Source organism: Cydia splendana, chromosome 15 (assembly GCF_910591565.1).
Source record: "Cydia splendana chromosome 15, ilCydSple1.2, whole genome shotgun sequence".
NCBI lineage: Eukaryota > Metazoa > Arthropoda > Insecta > Lepidoptera > Tortricidae > Cydia > Cydia splendana.
Genome location: NC_085974.1, coordinates 18,875,623 through 18,902,713, shown reverse-complemented (window position 1 = coordinate 18,902,713; position 27,091 = coordinate 18,875,623). Strand labels below are relative to the sequence as shown.

General features: G+C 37.4%; 1 protein-coding gene and 1 long non-coding RNA gene across 2 annotated transcripts in view; one reads left to right on the top strand and one right to left on the bottom strand.

Annotated features, from left to right (window-relative positions):
- Window positions 1–27,091, bottom strand: part of LOC134797819 (uncharacterized) — a 644,098-nt gene that overhangs the window by 316,613 nt on the left and 300,394 nt on the right. The gene's annotated exons all lie outside the window — the stretch shown is intronic.
- On the top strand, window positions 17,925–21,637 carry LOC134797312 (uncharacterized). Its single transcript, XR_010145072.1, has 3 exons — window positions 17,925–18,357; window positions 20,981–21,204; window positions 21,560–21,637. It is a non-coding gene; the product is annotated as an uncharacterized LOC134797312 (long non-coding RNA).

Below are 27,091 nucleotides of genomic sequence, written 5' to 3'. Positions count from 1 at the left end.
AATAATGTTGAAACATGTCTAATACTCATTTATTTTCAATTATATAATTTATATCGTTACCCTGCAATCCATAGCTGTATATTTTAATTCAAAATTGCTAAGCAAATGTAATTTGAAATATTTTCAGACCTAATTGAGGTTAGAAGTAAAAACCCGTGCAATGGCTATTTCTTTCGTCGCAAATTCCACCCACGCTAGAATCATTAGTCCTCTTTTAATTTCCTGGTCTTATGTCCCCTCTTAAACGAATGAAACTAAGGTAACTTTGCAATCTTCACAAAATCTAGAGCATCTGAAAGAGAATCTATGGATGGTAATCGTATTTTTTCCATCTTTCACCGTGTCGCAACCACTACTATTCAAGCGCCCGCAACGATCATTCTACTAATTCGAACCAGTCTTATTTGATCTACAATGACCAATAATTCTAACAAATCCCGAGATCGTACTTTATACCGGTTTTCATTTGTCGAGCGCTTACTGCGTCCTTACGTGCCACGGGGATAATTCTCTTTACAAAAAGAGCTTAAGCGCCATATAATTCTTATACTTTTAGTACGTTTTATCTCGACGTTAACGTAGAACGCTTGCAATGCGACGCCGCACTGCGTATCATGTTTGCGGCCAGTATTTATAAAAGCTAGTTTAATTAAAACGAATTCTAAACCTATTAACATAAAGTCCAATTTTCATTGGAGCTAAGAGTCGAGTTTTAGGATCAGGATGGCCGAGTTTCATTTTATTAGGGGTGTCTTATGCAGTGGTGATAAAGTTGAAAGTCGATTGGCATTTTCGTGATAGTTTTAAACAATGGTGTATAAAAATGGACTTTATAGATATCGATTTAAGGTGTATTTTCTTTTGTAGGACGTGTGCAGTGTGTGCCGGTGCGGTGATTGCGTATTGTTATGCTTTGATTGTGTTTTGATTAAGCCGCTGTGCTGTAGTGCTTTCTTTGGAATTATTGTTAAGGAGGCAATTTCGTGATTAATTGTGACAAACATCGTCTGACCTTGATGATAAAATATATTTGAATCTCACGAGAGTTTTAATACAAAATCAATTAAACATTGAATAAATTTTCCTTCAGCGCAAATTTTCCTCGCACATATTATTTTATTTATGAAAGTGGATGCACTTAGAGTTACATCAAATCAATATTGTACTTCTAAAGTTCAAACGCTATTGTTGAATGTGGGAATAATATACTTAATAGTAATTTACTACGGCATTTATGATTTTTTTTTTATTGACGTTTTACATTTGAAAGTAAATAATATGAAAAAAAAATGCTAAAAATTGCTTCTTATAAAATATGATAGGTACAAGCCAATTCCATCTATTTTATAGACAAAAAGTGTAGGTGAAGTGAAGACCGAACCAAAGAGCTCACATCACATCACAGCGATCTTTCGTAGCGTGCTACGAATCCGTACGCTACGCCGTAGCACTCCACCGGTTGATTGGCTACGTAGCGCGCTCACGTACTAACGTGGATATACGTGAAACCGTTTATACTGATTAAAAGGAGCCTCATTCGGGAAGGAAAATTTTATACCACTATAATCCCAATTGAATGAGGCTCATTTAGATCTTAAAACCACTAAAGCCGACCACTGACTAACAGTCCGCCGGACGATATCGGCCGGTCAGTTGTTCGGAACTGTCAAATTTTTGTTCTAACTGACAGGCCGATATCGTCCGGCGGCCTGTAAGTCAGCGGTCTGCTTGGCTCACTTTGATTTATAAATTTATGTCAATATAATATCGATATCATATTGCGAAGACCGGGCAAAGTGGAGAAGATTGGGCAGGAAAGTAGACCCTGACGCTGGGCCGGGAAAACACTAGGTGGAAGAAGAAGATAATATCGATATCATCACCAATGTAATTTCGTGTGGATGGTGGCTAATTCGAACATCGATTCCGACATCAAAATGAACCAAATTGGTTTAATTCGCGTGTTTGTTTCGATCGCACTTATTCGTACAATGTATTGGCGAGAGCGAGACGCACTGGTAAATGATAATAAAATGACATAATTTTGGCATTCCCTTCATATTGCTCAGTTCGAATTGCCCACAGTGCATCTCAACCAAATATATACTTATGTATATTTAAGTACCTCTTAATAGAATAACAATAGACTCAAAGATCCTCCCGATTTCACCGTCAACGTACTTACTGCTTACTGCCGTGGCGCAGCGACCCGAATTGGATCTTGGCCTCTGACACTAAGGAACGCCATGCTTCTCTGTCTAGCGCCGTTTCTGTCCAACCGACGGCACCGAGCTCGTTCAGTTCTTTCACGACCTCATCCGTATCCTCATCGTATGGGTCCGTATGGGTGAAGATCGAGCGGTTTGGAGAGCGTACTCGGGCCGTCCGGATGGTCGACGACCAGTTGGGCGTCCTAGGTATCGCTGGAGCGATGAGGTCGTGAAAGACCGTCAACGTGACTCTTTGAAATTAAATATAAAAACAATATCAACAAACAGTTTCCTCATCGTGCAAACACCATGTCATCGTTCATGCGAAGACATATATTCACTCAGCATATGCGGAGATATGTTTACTAAGATCGCACCCACGCCACGTGGAGGCTCAAGTGAGCTGACGCAAGTCTCTCGACTCAAGCGGCGCCGCCGCGGCGTGTGATGGTGGGCCATAAAGTTTTCATCCTAGATATCCATTTATTTAAACAAAATATTCATTAAATTTGATTCTTTTTCTAGTACAGTCACCTGCAATAATATCATTATGTTACTCTTCGAAGGCCGCAAAAATGTGTGACACGCTCTTATAGCTCTACAAATAAGATCGTGTCAGATGTTTTTGCGGCCTTCGTTGTATAACATATTAGTGCAGGTGACTAGTGTGACCTCGTGCAGTCTCCTTAGTGCAGGAGAGTTCCAAGTAGGTAATGAGGTTTGGAAGTCAGCTCCACGTATTTCTTCCAGTCATACGCCCGTGCGCCTCGCTGGCGCCAATACATGTACGGACAAGTCGGACATGTACGAGCAAAATGCACGCGCGACTTTGAAGCGGGAAGTTTGAATTGGCCTCTTAGGTTTGTTAAGGTTCCGTACACAAAGGGTAAAAACGGGACCCTATTACTAAGACTCCTCTGTCCGTTTGTCTGTCTGTAACTCATGAACCGTGATAGCTATACAGTAAAAAAATCGCAGATGATGTATTTTTGTTGCCGCTATAACAACAAATAGGTACTAAAACGTACGGAACCCTCGGTGGGCGAGTCTTACTCGCACTTGTCCGTTTTTTTTTTTAATTTATAGGTAGGTAGTATTTTATTTAATTCGCTAACGTAGCGTCAGAGCATTGACATAGCTCAATCGTGACATTTTGGCCATAATAATTTTACGAACGGATCATCATATGCGCCCTAATCTTTTATAATTATAACAGTACAATAACCTTCCGGTAGCTAAAGATACTTCATATTTTCCGCTCATTTGATGGCCCCCGAGTGAGTCACATTATAGTGTCACTATAAATTATGAATAAACATTATTGTTACGAGCGCCATCATCGTGGGGGGATCTTACTCATCCTGGAAGCCAATTCTAAATATAAACATCTTAACTTGATTTGATTTTCATTATACATATTATATTTTCATAAGAACTTAACTCGGATGCGTAAGACTATCGGCTCGATTCGAACTTTAAGATACGTCAATTAATAGATCTAGAAATGATATGGATTAGATATGTCAGTGTTAAATGTGACGTTTCTTCTAATAAAAACGTCACTTTTGACACTGACACATCTAATCCACATTGTTTCTAGATCTATTAATTGACGTATCTTAAAGTTAGAATCGCCGACTGTAATTGACAATTTGACAACCCATATTTCAAAGATATAAGATGTACAGTGTTTAGAGTTTTGCTATTAGTAGGTATCATAAGAGGGTAACTCCGAAAGTTTCTGGACTGAACACTTGTCTTAAAACATCTTTGTATATGTTGGAGATAGGTAATTACAATTAATTTTATTGTAATTTTGAATATTTTGCCGATTCCATTTATACCTTGCGAATTTTTACCCTGAAAATGTTTCGTGTTACGGTTTTCATGCTCAGTCAATCAAAATTCCAAGAGCTAAAGCTGCTTTCTTTATACCATAAGTATATATCAAGTTACGATTTACAAACTTCGAATAGGCCTACTCAAGTAGGCAGAGTTTTCTATTTGAGCTCTAATACTGCTTTTACACAGCTCGCTGGTTTTATGGCGGAACTTTAAGTGCACTTAGAGGGAGTAATTGAAATACAACTGTAATCGAATTTTTTATGGTGGGTAAGTTTGGATTGCATTTTAGAGTAGGTAATCATTTTCTTTTATGGCAGTCGAATACTTTTCTTTTAGACAAGGTACCATCGCCCACACTGTTAACTGACAGTTCGTAAACCTTATTACAAAATGCATAAGGTCCACCGATGGACAGTTAAGAGTGTAGCTGTTTGTACTGCCCACCAATTTTGTACAGAAATGTATCTGTATATATAATATAATAATAATTAAGCCTATATACGTCCCACTGCTGGGCACAGGCGTCGTCTCATGCGCGAGAGGACTTGGGCTATAGTCCCCACGCTAGCCCAATGCGGATTGGGGACTTCACATACACCTTTGAATTTCTTCGCAGATGTATGCAGGTTTCCTCACGATGTTTTCCTTCACCGAAAAGCTAGTGGTAAATATCAAATGATATTTCGTACATAAGTTCCGAAAAACTCATTGGTACGAGCCAGGATTCGAACCCGCGACCTCCGGATTGAAAGTCGGACGTCATTATACACTCGGCCACCATCGCTTATCTGTATAATAGTTAACATTAACATACTCATTGTCCTAAGAGAAAATTAAACGACATAATTTTTAGAGAAGCCCCAGCACACGTGCTAAACGCATTATTTATGTAACCGCGGGGAGACCGGGCCGCGGGGACTCCGGGGCGCGGGGAGACCGGGGTACGAGGGAAATTAAATCGTAAATACTAAAATATAATTAAATGGTGAGCGTATTGGGTTCCGTTTTATTGTCTGTTCTTAGGATTTATGTGATTTCATATAAGCAGGCATGAGTTTACCATTAAGTGCATAAAAGTTGTATTTAAGTGTATTTACAAATACATTTGTAGGATAAATGGTTCCATTGATATAAACAGATTTCCAAATATAAAGGCTTAAAAAAACAAAAAATGCATTCTTAAGAAAATGTCCTTTCGTTTTTTAATGTAGACGATTTTTGGTGTAACACCAGACTAAAACCTTTTTTAGTGGCTGAAATAAAGGCTTGACCAGGGGGTCAAGCTAGCTGGCTAGAATACCTAGTTAGTCATTTTACCTAAATTTATACCTACTGCCGTATTCGAACTTCAAGATATTCACAAGAGACGACACGTACTAGATCCATTCTAGATACGTTATAGTTTAGATTTCAACTAGTTCTCTTTTGCAGCGCAATTCGGGCAACCAATGTCACTTTTAAGATAGATCGTGTTAGATAATATATCTATTAGATGTGAATTAGATCTCTAAGTTATAATATAACTAAACTAATAAGATATTATCTTGTGGAAATCGTTCAAGAGTATCTCTAGAATTGCGGAAATGTCAAATTTGACAGTTTGGATCTTAAACATATCGTTATCGTATCTTGGCGATGCCTAAAAGATATCTAATAGATGTCTATTACAAAATCCGAATCGGGCCCCTAGTTAGAGATGTAGTGCATAATTGTTTTCCATCGTATTTTCTCGGAAACGTTCGTATTTGTTCGTTATAATTAGTACCTACTTTTTTAGTTTTAGTTTATAGCTTTAATTTAAAATGAAACGAGTAGAATAGCAGTTGCAAAGAGACTGATTTATTTTTTTAAATGTCACAGACAATGACACATAAACAGTTAACGTATCAAGTACAACAGATGGCGCTAGTAGGTACACTTAAGATTATTTTAGATATATTTTAACACCTCCACTTATCAAAATAATCTAAGCACAGTTTCCAAAAAACAAAATAACAATTAAATCTAACTATGCTAAACAATACTCTGAATGCCCATTTTCCTGACAAAATAATTGTGCTTTACACTACTTAAACCTTTAGTCAAAATGTCTGCGGGCATTTCAGATGTTGACAAATAAACAATTTTTACAAGATTGTTAGCGACAGCTTCCCTAACAAAATGATGACGAACATCTATATGTTTTGTTCTCTTATGGAACAAAGGATTTTCGGTCAATTTCTGAGCACCTTGGTTATCATTGTACAAGACAATTTTATAGTCGCATACAACAATTTCTGAAAGCAAATTTTTTAAATAAATTGCCTCCTTGACCGCTTCAGAAATTGCCATATACTCAGATTCAACTGAGCTCAAGGCCACTGTTTGCTGCTTTTTACACTCATAAGAAATCACAGAGCCTGACAATTTAAAGCAGAAACCAGTGTATGACTTTCTGTCAATATTATTTGAAGCCCAATCAGCATCAACAAAACCTTCCAGATTATTATTATCATTTTTAAATATCAAACCAAAAGATTTAGTTTTCTGCAAATATTTTAATATTCTTTTTGCATGTGACCAATGAACTGCTGAAAAGCAATTATTGAACTGGCTCAAATAACTGACACTGTAACTAATATCTGGACGCGTAAGTACAGCTAGGTACATTAGACTTCCTATCAGCTGTTGATAAGGATATTGTTTACATACTTCTTCAGATTTCTCTAATTTCAAATTACTTTCTATTGGGGTATCTATAGAATTACAATTTGACATATTAAACTTCATCAAAATCTGATTTACAAATTGCTCTTGATCTAAAGAAATACTGCCATTTTCATACATTTTCACCCTCATACCTAAACATTTTTTCACCTGACCCAAATCCTTAGTTTTAAACTTTGACATTAAATTCTTTTTCAAATCATCTGTCATAGCTTTACTATTTGAGAATATGAAAAAATCATCTACAAATACAGTTATAATAATCTGCTCATTTTTTGTGCGCTTACTATACAAACAGGGTTCAAGTTTTGACTTTACATATCCCAAGCTCAATAAACAATCATCTACTCTCTTATTCCAAGCTCTGGCAGATTGTTTTAAGCCATATATAGCTCGCTTTAATTTAAGCACTGAATTAGAATTACAATTTAATTCTGGTGGCACTTGCATGTATACATTTTCATCGAGATAGCCATTCAAAAAGGCTGTTGTTACATCAAGATGGGTAATTTTAAAATTTAATTTTACACTTAAAGCAAATAACAGTCTTAGTGTTGAATACCTTAGGACTGGTGAGTATGTTTCTTTATAGTCCACGCCTTCTTTCTGGGTAAAACCCTTAGCCACTAAACGAGCCCTAAATCTCACTTTGTTATCACTTTCAAATTTTTTCTTAAACACCCACTTGCACTGTATCACTCTATCGGCTTCCTTGCAATCAACAACTTCCCACGCTTGATTATCTTCAAAAGCCTTCAGCTCTTCTTGCATAGCCTGCTGCCACATCTCCTTCTCTGGACCATTTATCGCTTCCTCATAGGTGATTTCTTCACCACAAGCCTCGTCTACCACGCACAGGTTTGAGAAACCATATCTGTCTACTGGTTTTCTTACTCGCTTGCTATTCACTATAGGAATGTCTTCTGCTGACTGTGAAACATCACTCTCATCTTGGCATAAGGTGAAATCTGAGTCATCTGATGTCACATCTGAAGTTAATGATTCACCTACATAGGTAGAATCATTTGGGTCCATGAAGGTACTTTCATCTTCTGATTCTTCCTCCACTGGCTGTGGCTCTGGTTCCTTCACGCTTTCCTGCACTACCACTGTGGCTGTATCTGTCTCTTTTTCCATGATAAAAACATCTCGGCTCGTAGTAATCTGCTGTGTTTTTGGGTTGTAAATTCTGTAACCCTTAACATTTTCTGGGAAACCAAGTAAAATATATTTCTCAGCTTTCTTATCCCATTTTAATCTTCTTTCTTTGGGTACATGCACCATCACCTGACTACCGAAGACCCTGACATGACTCAGATCTGGTTTTCTTCCCGTCCATCTTTCAAATGGTGTCATGTTTCCTAGACCTGAGGCCGGCGACCTGTTTTTCAAGTACAATGCCGTGTTCACTGCCTCGGCCCAGAATTTCTTTTCCAGTTTAGCCTCAAAAAGTAAACATCTTGCCTTTTCAGTAGCCGATCTCACATATCTCTCCGAGATCGCGTTTTGCTGTGGCGTATAGGGATTAGTTCTCTGATGAATAATACCCGCCGTCTTCAGATAACTTTGCATCTCCTGCGAACAATATTCTCCCCCATTGTCTGTCCGAAGTATCTTAATTTTATTTCCGGTTTGGTTCTCTGCCATACTCCGAAACTCTTTGAAACACTGGAGAACTTGGTTCTTTTCTTTTAAGAAATATACAAAGCACATACGGCTTGCATCATCTATAAACAGTACAAAGTATCTTGCCTGACCAATAGACTTGGTCTCCATTGGCCCCGCCACATCCGAATGTACAACCTCCAATATTTTTTCAGACCTATGGTTAGCTGATGGAAAAGTAGTCTAGCCTGTTTCCCTTCGCAACACACCTCGCAGTTAGACTTTTGCAATTCTGGTTTATCTTTGTAAAAAACACCATCCACTGCTCCATTTTTCATCTTTTCTAGGTCATTTGAATTAATATGGCCCATTCGCTTATGCCACTGCCTTGAATCCGCTTTATGTATAGCTGCCGCTGCTAGCACCTTCTCTGGCTTCACAGTATTTAACCTATACACACCATTCTCTAAACTTGCTATGCCAATTAACACATTCTGTTGATTACGGATATAACACGCCCTTTTTCCAAATGAAACTGTGTTTCCGCTTTCTATCAACTTGCTAACGGATAGTAAATTTGTAGTGAGGTCTGGAACGCACAAAACATTTCGTACAGGAATGTCAAACTGAAATTCATTCACTGTTGTTGTCACTTGCGTTTCACCGGCACATACAACTGGCATGGTCGTTTTATTTGCAACAACTATATCTCCTATATCGTGTGCTTGTCGTGTTTGCAATAAACTTTCTTTATTCGCCGTAATGTGAAAACTGGACCCCGAGTCCACGTACCAATCTTCTGTACTAAAGTCGCCGTTTAGAAATACAGCGCTAAATGCACCGGCAACCTTCTTTTTCGTTTCTGGACACTGATTTTTATAATGTCCCGTTTTTTGACACTGGTAACATTTAATTTGTTTGCCACTTGACGTTTTGTTACTTGACGGCGATGACATTGACATTTGTTTTGACTTATGATGGCTAGTGTTGCCAGTTTTCTGTCGAGCACTCGAGTAGAAAGCTGCTTCTGCTCCACTGCTGCCAACTTCAGATTCAGATGTCATATCGAGCAACTTCGTTTTAATGACGTCTGCACTAATTGTCAAACCAGAATGTTCGATTGCCATTATCATTGGCGTGAACTTTTCGGGTAGGCCGGCCAAAAGTAATGAACCGATCCATTCGTCGTCGATTTCAAAGCCCGTTCCTTTTAATCGTTGCGCTGTATCCACCACTTGAGTCACATAACTTGTCATGGAATCGCAATTTTCAAGACGAATAGATATTAAAGTCCGAAGTAAACTGATCTTCCTTGTATATCCCTTGTCATCGAACAATGTCTTCAACTTTTCCCACAAAGTACTTACAGTGTTCTCGTTCTTGATATGCACATATAAGGAAGGATCTATTGTCATTACTAGCTTGGCCTTAGCTTTTTTCTGATCTTGAGCACTCATAGTTGCACTTATGGCGTCAATATCAATGCCCTCCAACAGCAGAAAGTTTTTTACCGCAAACGCCCAATCATCATAGTTTTCACGTCCTTTTAGTTTAGGTACATTCACTATGTAACTTGATGTCGACATTTTGCTAATTACACACGAAATACTTTAAAAAACTACTCAGAAACATGGATTGCCCATAACCTAAAATGAAACGAGTAGAATAGCAGTTGCAAAGAGACTGATTTATTTTTTTAAATGTCACAGACAATGACACATAAACAGTTAACGTATCAAGTACAACAGATGGCGCTAGTAGGTACACTTAAGATTATTTTAGATATATTTTAACATAATTTTAGTTTATTATTGTAATCAAATGAAATGGGTTTATACCTGAATAAATAACCTTTTTATTTTATTTATTTTTATTTCATGATACTTCAGTCAATGTTTGTACTTTTTGTACAGAGACCGTCTGAAATAGCAAGACAATTTCTTACGTTTCCGTCAAAATACGATGGAAAATAATTATGCATTACATCTGCACCTATTATTATTATTCATTAATAAAAATAAGACCAAACATGAATAACATATACACATAACCGACACAAAATGTAACGAGCTTTACTCTAAGCCTCGCAGTGAAGAGAAATAATCTAACATTTATTTCAAAGCCCGCGCTGAACGACTTTTTGCAACACACACCCATAAAACAACGTTTTCAAAGTAACCCAGCCAGTATACCGATGCCGTAGATTACATGGAATAGATTCCGTATTGTGAAGGTTAAACTTAAACTGGCGCGCAACCGCATAATTTTCATTTTACGGTACCTAAATACCTACACAGCATGCCGCGATATTTAATTATACTTAATGCTCACTATTTTATGCCAAAACAGGCAAAGCTAAATTCTGAAAATTATTCTGGTAGGTATTTTGGTATTTTTAGGTTAAGTATTTGTTATCCTCGGCACCTAACCTACCTCCTACCTCAACCTACCAGTGACCAAATATTTGCTTAAATTTGACTACTAGAAAAATTAAACAAATTGTATTGCAGATTTTATTTATGTTTGACATTGTAATATGCAAGAAATAAAAGGCTTTTTTATTTTTATTTTTTATATATATATTTATTTGTTAACCATGTTATTGTAGTATCTGTTAGCTTGGCTTTATGGATATGTCCATGTTATGTCTATGATCTATGTTGGAGGAACTGTAGTGTATGCGACCTTCGGCCGCAGAGCTTTTTCGAATGGTTACGTCGTTTTGAATGATATGTCATGTCAGTCAATAAATGGTGAATATCCTGAATGCATCTCGTCTATATTATTTCCCTGCTATATCCTATATACCACACATATAAAAATATATTATTTTAAGATAACAGAGATATAAATTCCATATTATGGTTAACAAGACATTAAATTTGGAGATGTAAAATGTCCCCAATGTCAGAGTAGAGCACTAATAAGATTTGGAGGTGTAAAGGCTCTTCGAGCATCTAAATGAAATGTTTTTTTATTAATTATTAAGATCCCTTTTTGATTTTACGCGCTCCGTCTATTAGAAAGTGATCTGCGGCCAATACGTATAAATCCCCGTTTAGCACCGCCAGTGTAAGGTGTATAAATTCTCATCTCGCCAGTGTAGTGAAGCGTGTCACTCGTCCCGGGGGACGGGACTTTGTTGACGGTTAAGAATTGATTATTTTTTTGAAAAATTATTGGCGATTCGTTATTTAGAATATATTAAAGAATAGAATGAAGTAAATGTTACATATTGACATCAAAATTGTCAAAATTTTTAAACTCACATATTGAAGCCATATTTAGCGCGAAATGTTTATTTGGAACGAATCTGAGTTGTTTCTCTTCTCTCTTACGTAATACAACATTAATCTTCAAGTGATTTTGATTGGAGTTGTAAGCGCTTCCTGCTTGTTTCACCACGTTGACATTTTTTTCACCTGACAGTGATAATTCCCCGTATACTGGTCCAACTATTAAATATTGACACAAAGTATTACCTTTGTGTTACTTATCGACCCAGAAATGGACAGATGTAGAAATAGCCAAATTGTTAATGCCAGGTGTCAATTGGCACCATGGTGAAACAGGCACCTGATAGCCCTTAAATAAATAAATTTTATAAATTTCTAAGACAACTGAGCACTTAAAAAAACTGAGTAAATGTCATAGGGTTAGATTTCAAAGACCGCGTAAACTCGAAGGTAGGTCGTACTCGTAGGTTTCGTAGTGCTTGAAGCACTACGAGGCCTATGGTCTTTTTTGCTTTATAAGTAACATTTATATTTTTTTTAATATTGACAGTTAGATAGATGCAGATATAAGATGAAATTACCAATTCAGTTTTTCTGATTCAGACTAACATTTTTCACATCTTCGCCACGGTATCAGGAATAACCGACATAACCGTAAACGTGGTGCAACACTAAAATTTTATACGAAGGATTCGAAGTCGATTTCTTCACACACCGAAAAATATAGTACAACAAAGCGACAAGAAAGTATTAAAGCCAAAAAAAGCAAAAGCAAGAAAAAGTAATGTCAGCTTTTATATGTGATATGTCAGCTCTGCTAATGAGCAGACGAGCCGCCTGGCGGGAAGCGATCATCGTCGAGTATAGACATACCCCCTTATTCATAAAACTTATCGGGCCTGATTTAGTTAAATTATTGTTTTATCCCTTTCTTTCTAATACATAAGTCAAAATGACAGATAAAGACAAACGATTATTAGCTAATCGAGGTTTGTAGCGCGTTTATGAATAAGGTGGGATAGACAACATCGGAGGAGCCACTTATACGTTGAACATATGACAGCCGTGGAGTTGCACTTGTTCATAAGTTATGATACCTAACTGCTTGCTATCGGCTCGATTCGGGAAATGAATTAGAGACTCACTAGATATGAAATAGTAAAGATATGTGGCGTTCCACTGCAAAAGGTACCTTATGGCGGCTGGCGCCGCGATTTGGGAAATGAATTAGAGATTCACTAGATATGAAATAGTGAAGATATATGTGATTTTCCACGAAAAAGGTACCTTATGGCGGCCGGCGCTTATGTCGCATAGTGCCGCAATAATATTGGAGCGGCGTTAATAATAGCGTAAGTGCCAACCGCCACAAGGTACCTTTACCCGTGGGACGTCACATATCTTTACTATATCGTATCTAGTTAATCTCTAATTCATTTTCCGAATCGCGCCGTAAGAGACTTGCTTTTTTGCCACGGATGTGGCATAAAAAATATTTATAACGTATGATAACAGTTTAACTGTATAATTCATAGTATCATTTCATCATCAAATCGTCATACACTGAAGAGTTCCATCTCGCCATCTGAACATATCTAGAAGTATCATTGGCGCCTTAATTCCGCTTCAATCCATCGACTAAATCAAGTCATTCTTAAGATAAACCTTATGTATTTAAAAATACGATTCATTTTCAACTAACAACATGCAAATAATCGCAAACACTGAGTTATTAATCACGAATTTCAACTTAAAAACTATCAGTTCTCGGTTCAAAATCCATTGTAGCTTTCATTCACAACAACCAAAGAGTTGCTTTAAGACACAGTCAAAATTGAATTCTAAGACTTAAGAAATAAGATTGGAAAAGGCTTGTGTATTGTTATTGGATCAGTTAGCATAGCTGAAATGCCTCCTGACGGCCTTATTGCAGATCGGAATGCAACACTTGGAGCCTTGAGTTTTGATTACACGCTATTGGGTTCAATCTAGCTAGAACGGTTAGGTTTCGAGTAGAGATGTTAGAGTCATGTGTCTGCCAAGAAATTGGAAAATTATTCGAAAAGGCACAGATGTAGTGCATAATTATTTTCCATCGTATTTTCACGGAAACGTAAACGTGTCTTGCTATTTCAGTCAGTCTCGGTACAAAAAGTACTGGAGGTTGACTGAGGTAGCATGACAAATACGAACGTTTCCGAGGAAATACGATGGAAAACAATTATACACTACATCTCTATGAAGAAGTCCTTTATATTCTAAGCAGTCAGCAGGCGCGACAGCACGGAGCGGGTGAGCGGGTTAATAGAAAATAGTATGAGCAACGCTAACCGACACGGTCGCGCGCGGATGTAAAGTCCCCAATCTGGATTGGCCCAGCGTGGGGAAACGTTCATATTCCTAAACTGACACACCGTAGGGGAAAGTGGGATAGAACCATGACGTTAAGGGAAAAGTTAATTAAAAACCTTAGTTTTGTGTCACAGTTTTGGACTAATCTCCCCTACCTACTAACTTTTCACTGTCTTAAGGAATGATTTTTAGGATAAAAAGTATCCACCAAAAATATGTTGCGACGTTTTTGCGCACTTATTACAAGCACCTACCAGTCAACCTATAGGTAGACCAAACAAGTGGTAATTATAATGTATATGTAGGCGAGACCCTCAATGAGTACCTATTCCATGATTTAGAGCAATCCCAAAACACTAAATCAGACACAGCCGTGAGCCATAACTTTAAGTGTCGATAAACGCCGCTGGCTCTAATGTCATGCTTGAAGTGAATGACGGTGCTTGTAGGTAAATAAGTGGCGGTTATATAGGCTGTATAGGCGTGCAGATATCGTAATATTAGCCATCATCCGGCAACAGATGGTTTGCATTAATAGTAATTAACTAGACTTAGATCCTGACAAACTAAAGGATGACTCATGCTAGACCGGGCCGTGCACGGGCGGCCCGAGGCGTCCGACATGTCATTTTCTATGACGGCTGATCGGTGATCACGTGGTGCTTTCCTTAGAAAACGAAGCGCTGGAAGCTCCAGCCAGGCCTCGGCCCGGCCAGCTTGAGTCATCTTTAAGACGTCGACGACTCAGAGGGCAGAAGGCATATTAAGAATAATAATAATAAAAAGCCTCTTTATTTTCTTATCAACTACTTACAAACTTATCATTAAGGTACATACTATTAATTAATTAATAATGTTAATTTATTGTAACTAATATATATGTTTACTTTTTTACTAACTTATTTTAATTGGTTCGTATAATTTAATTTTGTATTGATGTATTTAAAAACTAAAGGTTGATAGGAACCCCACTTTATTGGGTATAGGCCTCCTCCAATTTGTTCTATTCGTCTCTGTCTTTTGCCTTACTTAGCCATCTTTGACCGGCCGTGGCTACTATGTCGTCGCTCCATCGCTTTCGTGGTCGTCCTGATTTTCTTTTTACGTCGGGGCCTTTCCATAGAGTCACTTCTTTGTCCACCTTTTATCTGTGTACCTCGCTACGTGGCCGGCCCATCGCCATTTCATTTTAAGTGCATATTTTAGGGCATCTGTTATTTTCGTTTTGTTTCTTATGCGTTCACTTCTCACTTTATGTATTTTCCTTAGCTTTAGCATGCTCCTTTCCATCGCTCGTTGGGTAGGGAGAAGGCATATTATGACCTTAAAATGTGAGAAAAATGTTCTGCGAATATTGTCTACGGAAGGTTTTTATTTAACATGTAAGAGAGTTAAATTTTAATAAGTTTGATGAAAATATCAACTTGAGTTACATTCTCAACTCAAATAAGCCTCAACTCAATTTAAACCACTAAGTTTTTCTTCTTTGCCGGTCCCTCATTACTGAGGATCGTGACCACAGGTTTAGCAGTTTCCTATGATTTGTCTCCATCGGTCTCGATCTCCCGTAGCCCTCACCGATTGATGGAGTTTACCTGAGGTGGCTTTCTCAATTCAGTCGGACCATCTAGTTACATATCTAAACTTACGTACTTATCAGGCACAGTCAGTAGGAAAGGTATGTTAGGGGAGGTAGGGGACCATTGGGCAGTCGGGAGGCTCGGGCACTCCGTTGTAAATCAGGACTTATTATAAGGGGGTGCCCGAGCCTCCCGACTGCCCAATGGTCCCCTATACAATTTTAGACAAACTCCAACGCTATGGAATTAGAGGACCCGCATATTCCTGGATTCAAAGTTACTTGTCTGAAAGAAAGCAGTGTACTCAAATTGAGAGGGTTCAAAACAATAAGCTGAAATCGTACAAGTCCCAGTATAAAGTTAATACATACGGAGTGCCACAAGGCAGTATTTTAGGCCCGTTATTGTTTTTAATATATATCAATGACTTACCTGAATGTATCCGACATGATTGCGTCCTATTTGCTGACGATACCACGATATTAATCAAAGGTACCAATACAGACTCATATGAACGCGAGGTAAATACTGCATTGAACGATGTCATCGGTTGGCTTAGCGAAAATCATTTAAAGGTAAATCTTAGCAAAACAAAATTTATCCAGTTTAGATCATACAAAGCAGCGCCACAGACAATAAAAATTTTACATGACAACATCGAAATAGAAGAAGTAGAAGACTCTGTATTCTTAGGCATAACTTTAGACACTCACTGTAACTGGAAACGACATGTAGAAAATGTATGTAAGAAAGTTAATAAATTTATATATGTATTATGGAGACTCAAAGAAACGGTTTCGCAAAAAACAGCTCTTGTAACATATCATGCTTATATCGAGTCCATTTTTAGATATGGGATCCTCTTATGGGGAAACTCAGTTGAAATAGAACGTGCATCTGTAGCCCAAAGAAAGTGCATTAAAACTATTTGTGGTAAAGGTCGCAGAGAATCGTGCCGACTTGATTTTGCAAAGCTTAACTTATTAACACTGACAAGCCTATACATTTACGAAGCAGCTGTCTTTGTGAAGAAGAATCTAGAACTCTTCCCGCCATTTAATAATATAAATAATAGACCTCTTCGACAGTACCAAATGACACTACCGCCCTATAACCTTAAAATAAGAAAAAAAGGCGCATATCACATGTGTATACAAAGTTTTAACAAAATTCCTGCAAACATAAAGACGCTACCATTTAACGAGTTCAAATTTAAATTGAAAAATATATTGTGTAATGCAAGTTTTTATAACATTGATGAATATTTTAATTATAAATTCTAACTATTACTTACTTCATTGTGACATGTTAACGTTTGATACTATAAATTCTAATTTTTACTTCATTGTGACATGTAAACTTTTGACATCATAAATCCTAATTTAATTATAAATTCTAACTATTACTTAATTATGACATGTAAACTTTGACATTATAAATTCTAATTCTTACCTAATTTTGACATGTAAACTTTCGACATTATAAATTTTAATTTTTACTTCATTTTAACATGTAATCTTTTTACAATGGTAAGTAAGACAATTAGATTTAACTATAATAGATTGATGAACTTAGGCGCTGAATTTGAATGACTAACTGACTGTAGAACTTGGTGTTTGTATTTAATAATTTAAATTTTGATAATATTTTAATAAACGCGACATTTTTGTAACGTATTTTCCTTGACATGCATGAACTATGTCAATACAAATAATTTTCACATGCCATAAGGCCGAACATATCATGGGTCAATATGTACACTTAATAATATCTACTGTACCATATGTTCTCGTGAATAAACTTTCATTTCAAAACTTTCATTTCATTTCATTTTCATTTCATTTACCTCCCCAAAATTATGAAAGTTACCGCGATACGATACGACAAAAGAAACTTTAACGTAAACAAAAGCACGTATCATAGATTAGGTACTTTCCCCATATACGTTTTTAGTATTCGCCATACAAATTTTAAGTGATTAATATTACTTCTATAGTAAATCATAACATCTAATGCCACAAAACCCAATACGTTACTCGTAAAATAGAAGCCATAATCTCACGCACTAACTACCAATAAACGCTCAAATCCTCGCCAGCGGCTACACACAAAATCCCATCAAAATTCGACCTTATTCTAAAGCCCTAAGGTCCACAAATTATCACTTCGTTGATAGAAAACGATACAGATTACAGATCTTAACTCGTCCCAGTAAGGTTTAGAATATAAGTGTAATGACGTTGTCGCTAAACAACAGATGGCGTGCATCAATTAATGACATTAAACTGTGTTATGACCGGTCCACGCTGTGCTCTCATTGGTCGAGAGCGCGTGCGAGTTAAATTTTCAACCAATCCAGAGTAACTTGACAGTCTTAGGAAACTCCTATATAAAAAAAAAATGTATGGAAACCTCGTCTCAGTTCAGCCAACCTAACAAGATAAATAATAAACTGGCAACACAAAGGCAGAATTGTCAAATACTTCAATTTTCAAAACTAAACCGTGACGAAAAGAAAATATTGTGATTCCGTGGTGTTTTACTTGTTTTCTATCATTCATTCGGTTTTCTCCATCTGAACAGTGCAGTGCGTCGAGTTGAGCAATTAAGTTCCTCCGTAGTGTTTCAGTTGTGTGATATTTTCCTATTCACAAACAAAAGACGTCGAGTTGAAGCAGTGTGCTCCTCCGTCCGCTGTTTTTGAGTAAGATTACTGAGATAGAGACTCATTATGGGTGGAAAGAGTAGAATTTGTGAAATTTGTGGCGTTAGAGAACGACACAGGCCGGGATTCTTTGCCAATTTCCCGATTGATGAGCAAAGGTATGTTTGTCATTATAAGATTTACAAGCAATTATTTACTAAATATATTGACTTGTCGGGTTTCACTTTCTGTCTTAGTTTGTCTGTAATATTCTTATGTAAAATTTCTTTCTCATTTTCCTAATCTTCGTTCATGGCATTTATGACGATGCGTCATCTATCATGCATGCGTAAATCACTAGAAGTACATATACTCCACAGCATATAAAAGTATTTAAATATAAATAAATTTGACTCTGAGCATCTTACATTTTTTGGGGCGTCTCTGTATGGAGGTAGAGGAGACGCCCTTGCACATCCTCACAGAGGTGGCGATCACAATAGATCAGCGATGGTTGTAGTGATACATAGACTTTAGAGCCTTATATAGCCCCTAACACGAACAAGAAGAAGAAGATCATACATTTATCAGTTATTGGAATTGCTTTACAAGTACCTAATAATAAATAAAATATGAGCTGTAGACCGTCAATGACAATAATAAAAAAAAACGTTGTATTTTTTTAATCATAATCAGCGGATTAAGGTGGATCATTACTAACCTAAAGTTAAGACCTGTAACTAACCCTTTTTCTGCAAATAAATATGAATCTGAATCTGAATCAGATTTTTCACAAGTATCAGTTGCTTCCTTGCGCACAATTAATTGGTGCACTGTTGGGAAGTATCTATCTCATATAAATGAGCTATCTCAGGACTGTACTGATAGACTTAGCCCAGGTTAAATTGATTGTGATTGTGATAGCCCTGACGGAGAAAATGTTAATTTAACATAAAACGTGTATGAGATTGACATTTAAATAACATGTGCACCGTCATGGCTATAAAAATCACAGTGAAGTTAGCTTTGGTCTAACTCTAGTTGAGTGGGCTAGGGTCTTCTGCGCCTGGCTTGCTCTAGTCTGCCATCTGTAATAACCACAAGAAAATATTATTTTGATTGAAAACACAAAAACGGCTCCACTGATTGTGAATACTATTTGTTAAATTATGAATCTACTTTTATCATATTGATTTAACATATTTATATTCCTCAATAAATTTCCCTCCTGTTCAAAAGTCTTCACTTCCAGAGTGATTATTTCCACAAGTGTGTATTCACAAATTGATTGATCTATTCAAATTGTTTAGGGGCATATATGTCCAAGTGTCAGATAGGCTAGGTGTCATAATGTTCATCGTCAATTAGTCCAAATGTAATAATGTCCTGATGACGGAAAGTCCAGATGTAACAATACCCATTAGTCTATAAGTCCGGATGTTATGATGCCCTAATGTCAGAATGTCTAGGTGTCACAATGTCCAAACTGTAAAAAAGTCCACATGTCATATTACTCTTATGTTAAATAATCATGGCGTCAAAATGTTCAGATGTCATATTTCCTGTATTTCAGGAATTCCCATAGTTTCAAAAGCTTTTAGGGTTAAGGCAACGTTAGCAGAACTAATTGGCAATAAAATTGTATCATATTTTTCATTTTGATAATTACAGATAGGTTTCCAAGCCAAGTACATTGTACTTGCTAGTTATTTGTTCCCGGGGTCAATAATAAATGTAGTAAAAATTTAATATTTGTTTCACAGTTAAATTGGTAGCAGTGCCATCTTTCTCATAAACATAAATATTTGGACCATTTCATAGGCATAGTAGGGCATCGTGAATCCGATGTTTTGACACTTGGACATATATTATATGCCCCTAAACAATTAAAAAAGGGGAATGACCCCTGTTCTGAGTCATGGCTTGTCCAACAGGTCTCCATCGCCATACAGCGGGGTAATGCTGCTAGTGTGATGGGGACCTTTGGACCCGGCATGGCTCAGATCGGGTTTTAGTTTCTTAAGTTTTATACATACATAATATGTAAAATGGATCAGATAATGAAATAAATTACACTTAAATTAAAAAAGGGTATATACTAACTTTATTTGTCCCATGATGTACTGTCAGAATCAAATAGATACAGTGACAGCCAAAGTAGCATAATATTATATGTAATTAATTATGTATACTAGCTTCTGCCTGTTACTTTGTCTGTGTAGAATGTTAATGATGATTGATAAAAAAACCGGGCAAGTGCGAGTCGGACTCGCGCACGAAGGGTTCCGTACCATAATGAAAAAAAAAAACGGAAAATAATGCAAAAAATAAAAACGGTCACCCATCCAAGTACTGACCACGCCCGACATTGCTTAACTTTGGTCAAAAATCACGTTTGTTGTATGGGAGCCCCATTTAAATCTTTATTTTATTCTGTTTTTAGTATTTGTTGTTCTAGCGGCAACAGAAATACATCATCTGTGAAAATTTCAACTGTCTAGCTATCACGGTTCGTGAGATACAGCCTGGTGACAGACGGACGGACGGACGGACGGACGGACGGACGGACAGCGAAGTCTTAGTAATAGGGTCCCGTTTTACCTTTTGGGTACGGAACCCTAAAAACTATCCTATGTCCTCCTCAGGTTCTCAAACTATCTCCATAACAACCTTTCTATCTATCTGTCTATTATCTATCTAATTCAGTTTGAAATCATAGTCTTTAGAAACCATTAACTTTGTAACAATGTAGAGCTCTATATCTAGTCAAGATATAATAATTAGAATTATGTTTTTTTGCAGGTGTAGAACTTGGGTTCAAATTGTTGGTAAAGAAGATCTAGTGCATATACCAATTGAAAAGCTTCACCAAGTACGTTTTGTTTGTGGAGATCACTTCATAGCAAAGGACTTCAACAAAAAAGGCAATCGCCTGAAAAAAAGGGCTTACCCTAAGCTGCACCTCTCTGCACAACCATTGAGTGACCACCAATTAAAAGATTTTCCTCAACATGTTGCAAGCAAAGGTATGTGTAATCACCAATCAATCAGGTAAAAAAACTATTTTTATAATTAATAATATCTGGGAGACCAAGCTTTGCTCGGATAACATATACAAACTCAAAAATGCGCGTTTTCCTAGAGACAAGACCTTGCGAGATCGATTTTTCGCCCCCATATAGCAAATTTCCGAGATCCCCGAAATAAATAAATACACAACAATTGCTTGTTTAAAGGTATAAGAATTTAACTAATCATCCTTTAAAATCTAACCTAGATTAGAGAGCAAAAGCTTGTTTTAACTTTTACTTTTGGTGCTTGTTTTTTCTTAAATGAATTTATTGCAAAGTATTCATTATAATATTTTTATTAATATTTCAGCTTTGGCTCCTACACCCATGGTTGACAATATTGCAACAGCTGCAATTGCGTCATCATCCAAAATGCAGAATATGGCAGCCACAACCCAAAATATAATGAGTAAGTTGATCATTTTTAAACAAATATATTGAGGTAAACATCAGCACCCACTTACTCTTGTGCCTCTGGTAGCCTCACAATTTTAGGACTCCGTACATCTAATGGAAAAAACGGAACCTAGGATCACCCATATATAGGAGGCAACAGGCCGTCCGTCCGTCCATCTGTCTGTCTGTCAAGACCCTTTAGTTGAAGTAAAAACCATATACTCAGGTCTACAGTCCCTTAATGCTATGCAAAAATCAAACTTCTAAGTTAACGCTCAAAAAAGTTATGGCTGTTTATGCCACAAAAAAAAGCAATTAATAATATTTCGTCACTCTCAAGGGAGTCAAAATTTAAAGGGTACTCTCCGTTGATCTAGAAATTCTAGATTAAAACATCGTCTTTTACTACAAGTAAAGGGAAAAATCTAAAAGCTATAGATCTGTTAACAAATTAACTTGTCCGGTGTGTTTTTAATGCTGCAAGATGGAGACGAAGGAAAGACATATTTTGTCTAGCACTGACACTATTTAATATCAATATTTCAGAAGTAGTGGAAGTTTGTAATGGTTTTCATTGTTTACTTATGACATGTTAATCTTTATTTCAAAGTAGGACTCCATACAACTGATAGAAGTCTTAGGTACATACATACGAGTACATCTAGGCTGTAAAACTTGTAAGCAATACATACATACATATATTTTATCGAATTGTAATGTAAGAATAATAAATAGGCCAGTATTTTTCTGCAATGACGTTTAATATGCAAAATAAAAATTGTCTTTGCTTGAACTATTAAGTGTTCTATATTTCATGTTTTTATAATAATTCAGCTTCAGCCCCAATTCCCATGGAAGAAGAGGTCCCTGCTGCACCTGTGCTGCCTGCGTGTAGCACAACTCCGCTGGCAATAGTCGAAGGTACCTAATTACTTATAGAATCTTGCTCAAAATATGAGCTACTACCTGTATACATTTTACCCATACTAGCTAAAGCGTAACTTGCGAAAGTACCTCTATCCTTCTATGTATTACGTTTTCACGATAACCGTTACACCCAATTTTTTTTAATTCGCCCAATAGTGTGACGAAAGGGAAAGGATAAAATGTGCCTGCACATTTTAATTATGTATCTACAAAACTCGGCACTCATTTAGGTATCAGTATGTTGGAACGTATTTAACGAGACAGTAAATATAAATATAAATAAATAAAATATAAATATTAGGGGACATCTTACACAGATCAAACCTAGCCCCAAACTAAGCAAAGCTTGTACTATGGGTACTAGGCGACGATATACATACTTGTATAGATAAATACATACTTATATACATAGAAAACAACCATGACTCAGGAACAAATAATAGTGTTCATCACACAAATAAATGCCCTTACTGGGATTCGAACCCAGGACCATCGGCTTAGCAGACAGGGTCACTATCCACTAGACCAGACCGGTCGTCAAAGTAAAGTAAGTAGATAACTGAGAAAAAGGCACGGATCATATTCCACGCGAAGATCAGCTAGTATAAAAATAAACAAGAGAAAAGTATCTAGAACTAACAACACAAACATTAAAATCAGAATTAAAATTTTATTCATATTCATAATGGGTATATGAAAAGTTGCATAATAAATAAATAGTGTACTTTTACGAAGTCGGTGGCAAACAAGCATACGACCCGCCAGATGGTGAGCAGTCTATATTTTTTAACACCACTTCGGTGGCAAACAAACATACGGCCCACTAGGTGGTAAGCAGTCACCGTAGCCTATGTTTTTTCTATACCACATCGGTGGCAAACAAGCATGCGGCCCACCTGATTGTAAGCAATCACCGTAGCCTATGATTTTTTATACCACTTCGGTGGCAATCTGGCAAACAAGCATATGGCCCGCGTAATGGTAAGCAAGTAGCCACCATGGTTTTAATAACTACAAACAAGGTGCACAGCTCTCATGTCCCCCGCTCCCCCACCATGTACGGCATTTGTCCGTGGCGTGCTCTGCGTGCGCCACAGTGGGGTTTCGCCTGCCACGAGCGCTAGCGTGTACGTGGGTGGGCGGCAATTCGGAACAGGCCACGCGTGCATTGCTGTGGAAGTATTTACCTACCTACTTTTTGGTAAGAAGCGTTTTTGCACCCACGCCACATGCGTAGTTCCATCGCACCCAGCAGTAGGGCTTTATGCTAATGAAAAAAAAAATAGGCCTATAAAAATTACATTTTACTACCCTAAAATTACCCATGCAAAGCCGAGGGAAGTCACTAGTAGGTATAACATAATATATCAATAGTTAAGTATATGTGACGTCCCATGGGTAAAGGTATATACCTTATGGCGGTTGGCGCTTACACTATTATTAACGCCGCTCCAATATGATTGAGGAGCTATGCGACGTAAGCGGCAGCCGCCATAAGCCGCCATAAGTTTTGCCGTGGAACGTCACATATAAATATACAGGATGTTTGGTACATCGCTTGCCAAATTAAAGCGGCAGATAGGTTCAGTCATTTGCTATCTTCTCAGACCTAGAAATTTTTAATTTGGTGTAAAAATTTTATATCACTTCTATGACAGTTTTTCGTAAATTTAAAATTTTTACTTGCGTAGTAGTATAAAAAACCATGGCCAATTTTGTTTTTATAGGCATGAGAAGATAGCAAATGACTCAAGCTATCTGCCGTTTTAATTTGGCAAACGATGTACCAAACACCCTGTATAAAAATATCCATACTCGAGAACGAATATCTGAGTATGTATATACTTCGAGAATCGAGTAATTTCATATTTATCGAATGCTTGTTTTGATGTATTTCAGCTTCAGCGCCAAGCCGCATAGAGGAAGTGGCGCCAGTACCACCTTCAGGTAGCAAAACGCCTCTTGCGCCATCCACAAAGCAAAATGTAATAGGTAAGTATTTGTATTTTATTATTATGTGTCTTGTTTACTTATACTAGACTACTAATCTTCATCATCTTAGTGTGTTACAAATGCATTTTAATTCCAAAAATTGGCGCAGGCACGAATTTTAACTTAAGCTTCTGCTATTGACATTTCACAATGAAAATAGGGCTTATTTGGATTAGTCTTAGGACTCATAGGCTTCTTAGGATATCGAACCGGAAATCATGTACAAGGCAAAAGTACTTACTCGTACATATTATAATTTTCAGATACGTAGGTCGTACTTCATGCACATGACTTGATACACTTTTGCAGGTTGAGTTTAGTATGATGTGGTATACTTATGACAATCTCAATTTTCTCATCTTTTTAGAAACATTTATTGATTTAACTTGCCCTGTTAGTATGCATGTATGTTAGTTATTGTGGGTCAAATCTAGGAAGCTAAGTTTGACCAACTTTACCATTACTGATTGAGCTGAAATTTTGCATATGTATATATATATATGTAAAATTAATGGAATGACATGGAGCTGATTTGATGATGGAGAGGAGACAGGAGGTGGCCATTGGAACTTTGTGATAAAACAACGCTAACTAATTGCTTTGAGGTTGGTTAGAATTGTCTTGGTGAGTATTAGTTGCCCGTGGAAAGGAAAGTATCTGTACTTTGACACATTTGTACTTTGGTACATTTGACCGGCGCGCCTCCCGGGTAGGCGCATGGCAGTCGTGGGCTGCCGCTCGGCTCGCACGATAGTCGTGTCGTATCACGTGGCGCTCGCGTAAAATTGAAAATACACAATGGCTTAAAAACCTAAATTTCGATCCGTATAAGAGATATTGTTCTGTTTACGCATGTATGAATAAAATGGAAGAACAAGGAAGCAGATTTTTTAGGGTTCCGTACCCAAAGGGTAAAACGGGACCCTATTCTAAGACTTCGCTGTCCGTCCGTCCGTCCGTCCGTCCGTCTGGCACCAGGCTGTATCTCACGAACCGTGATATCTAGACAGTTGAAATTTTCACAGATGATGTATTTCTGTTGCTGCTATAACAACAACTACTAAAAACAGAATAAAATAAAGATTTCAATGGGGCTCCCATACAACAGACGTGATTTTTTACCAAAGTTAAGCAACGTCGGGAGTGGTCAGTACTTGGATGGGTGTCCGTTTTCTTTTTGCTTTTTTTTTGCATTATGGTACGGAACCCTTTACGGTTTTTTAATTCCGGACGATATTGAAAGGTATTAAATAGTTAAAAAAACATACTTAATTTATTGAGTATTGGCTGCCCAGAAACAATATTAGGAACTGATCCACATACGGCGTGATTTGGGAAATGAATTAGAGATTCACTCAGACATGATGATAGATATTTCATATCTGGTGAATCTCTAATTCATTTCCCAAATCGCGGCGATATTTTCAAAGGAATAAGGCTGTGGCATACCGACTTCCGTGAGAATCAGACATAATATCTCCGGAAAAAAAATATGTTTACAGAATCAACGTTTGTATTTCCTACGTCATCATTATCTTCCTCGCGTTATCTCGGCATTTTTGCCACGGCTCATGGGAGCCTGGGGTCCGCTTGGCAGCTAAAGTAATTGGCGTGGGCACTAGTTTTTACGAAAGCGACTGCCATCAGACCTTCCAACTCAGAGGGTAAACTAGACCTTATTGAGTTTAGTCCGGTTTCCTCACGATGTTTTCCTTCACCGAAAAGCGACTGGCAAATATCAAATGATATTTCGTATATAAGGTCCGAAAAACACATTGGTACGAGTCGGGGTTTGAACCCGGATTGAAAGTCGCACGCTCTTACCGCTAGGCCACGAGCGCTCTCGCTCTACATATTTATCTTAAAAATAATAAATCAGTAGGTACAAAAACTTCTCAAGTGACAACCCCGTGCCGACACTCACAGCTCGGTCATAAAATTGCGGCGCGCAAAGAAGATTCACGGTTCGTTCGCGGTTATAAGTTTCAATTTTGCTTGCAGGCGGAAGGCGGCTTGCATAATTTTATACCTAAATCTGACTTTTGTGAAGGAGTGAACTTTCTGTATTACTGTAGTACTATTACTTATTGTGTGGTACAGACAGCGATAAAAGCTTTACCATTAGAGAATGTTTTGCCAAAAACATTAATAAAGGTTGATGCGTACATTATATTATTTGTAGTATTCTGCTCATTCTCTTCCCTTTCAAACTAAACCAAATTATAATTAATTATTATATTGTAATTTATCAATTTCAGCTCCGTCGCCCAATCCGATGAAGAAAAAACAGGCCCATGTGTCTGCGTTAGATTCTGCGTCAACCACCACGCAAACAATAATGGGTAAGAACTATACTTACTCTACTGAAAAACCGGCCAAGTGCGAGTCGGACTCGCATTCTAATTCTAAGGGTTGAGTACAGGGCCGGATTAAGCATGTCGGGGCCACTAGGCAGTGCGAGGCTTGGGGCCCCCTACAGTCAATTCTGCACACAGCATATTCAGTACAGGGAAATAAGTATGCGTTT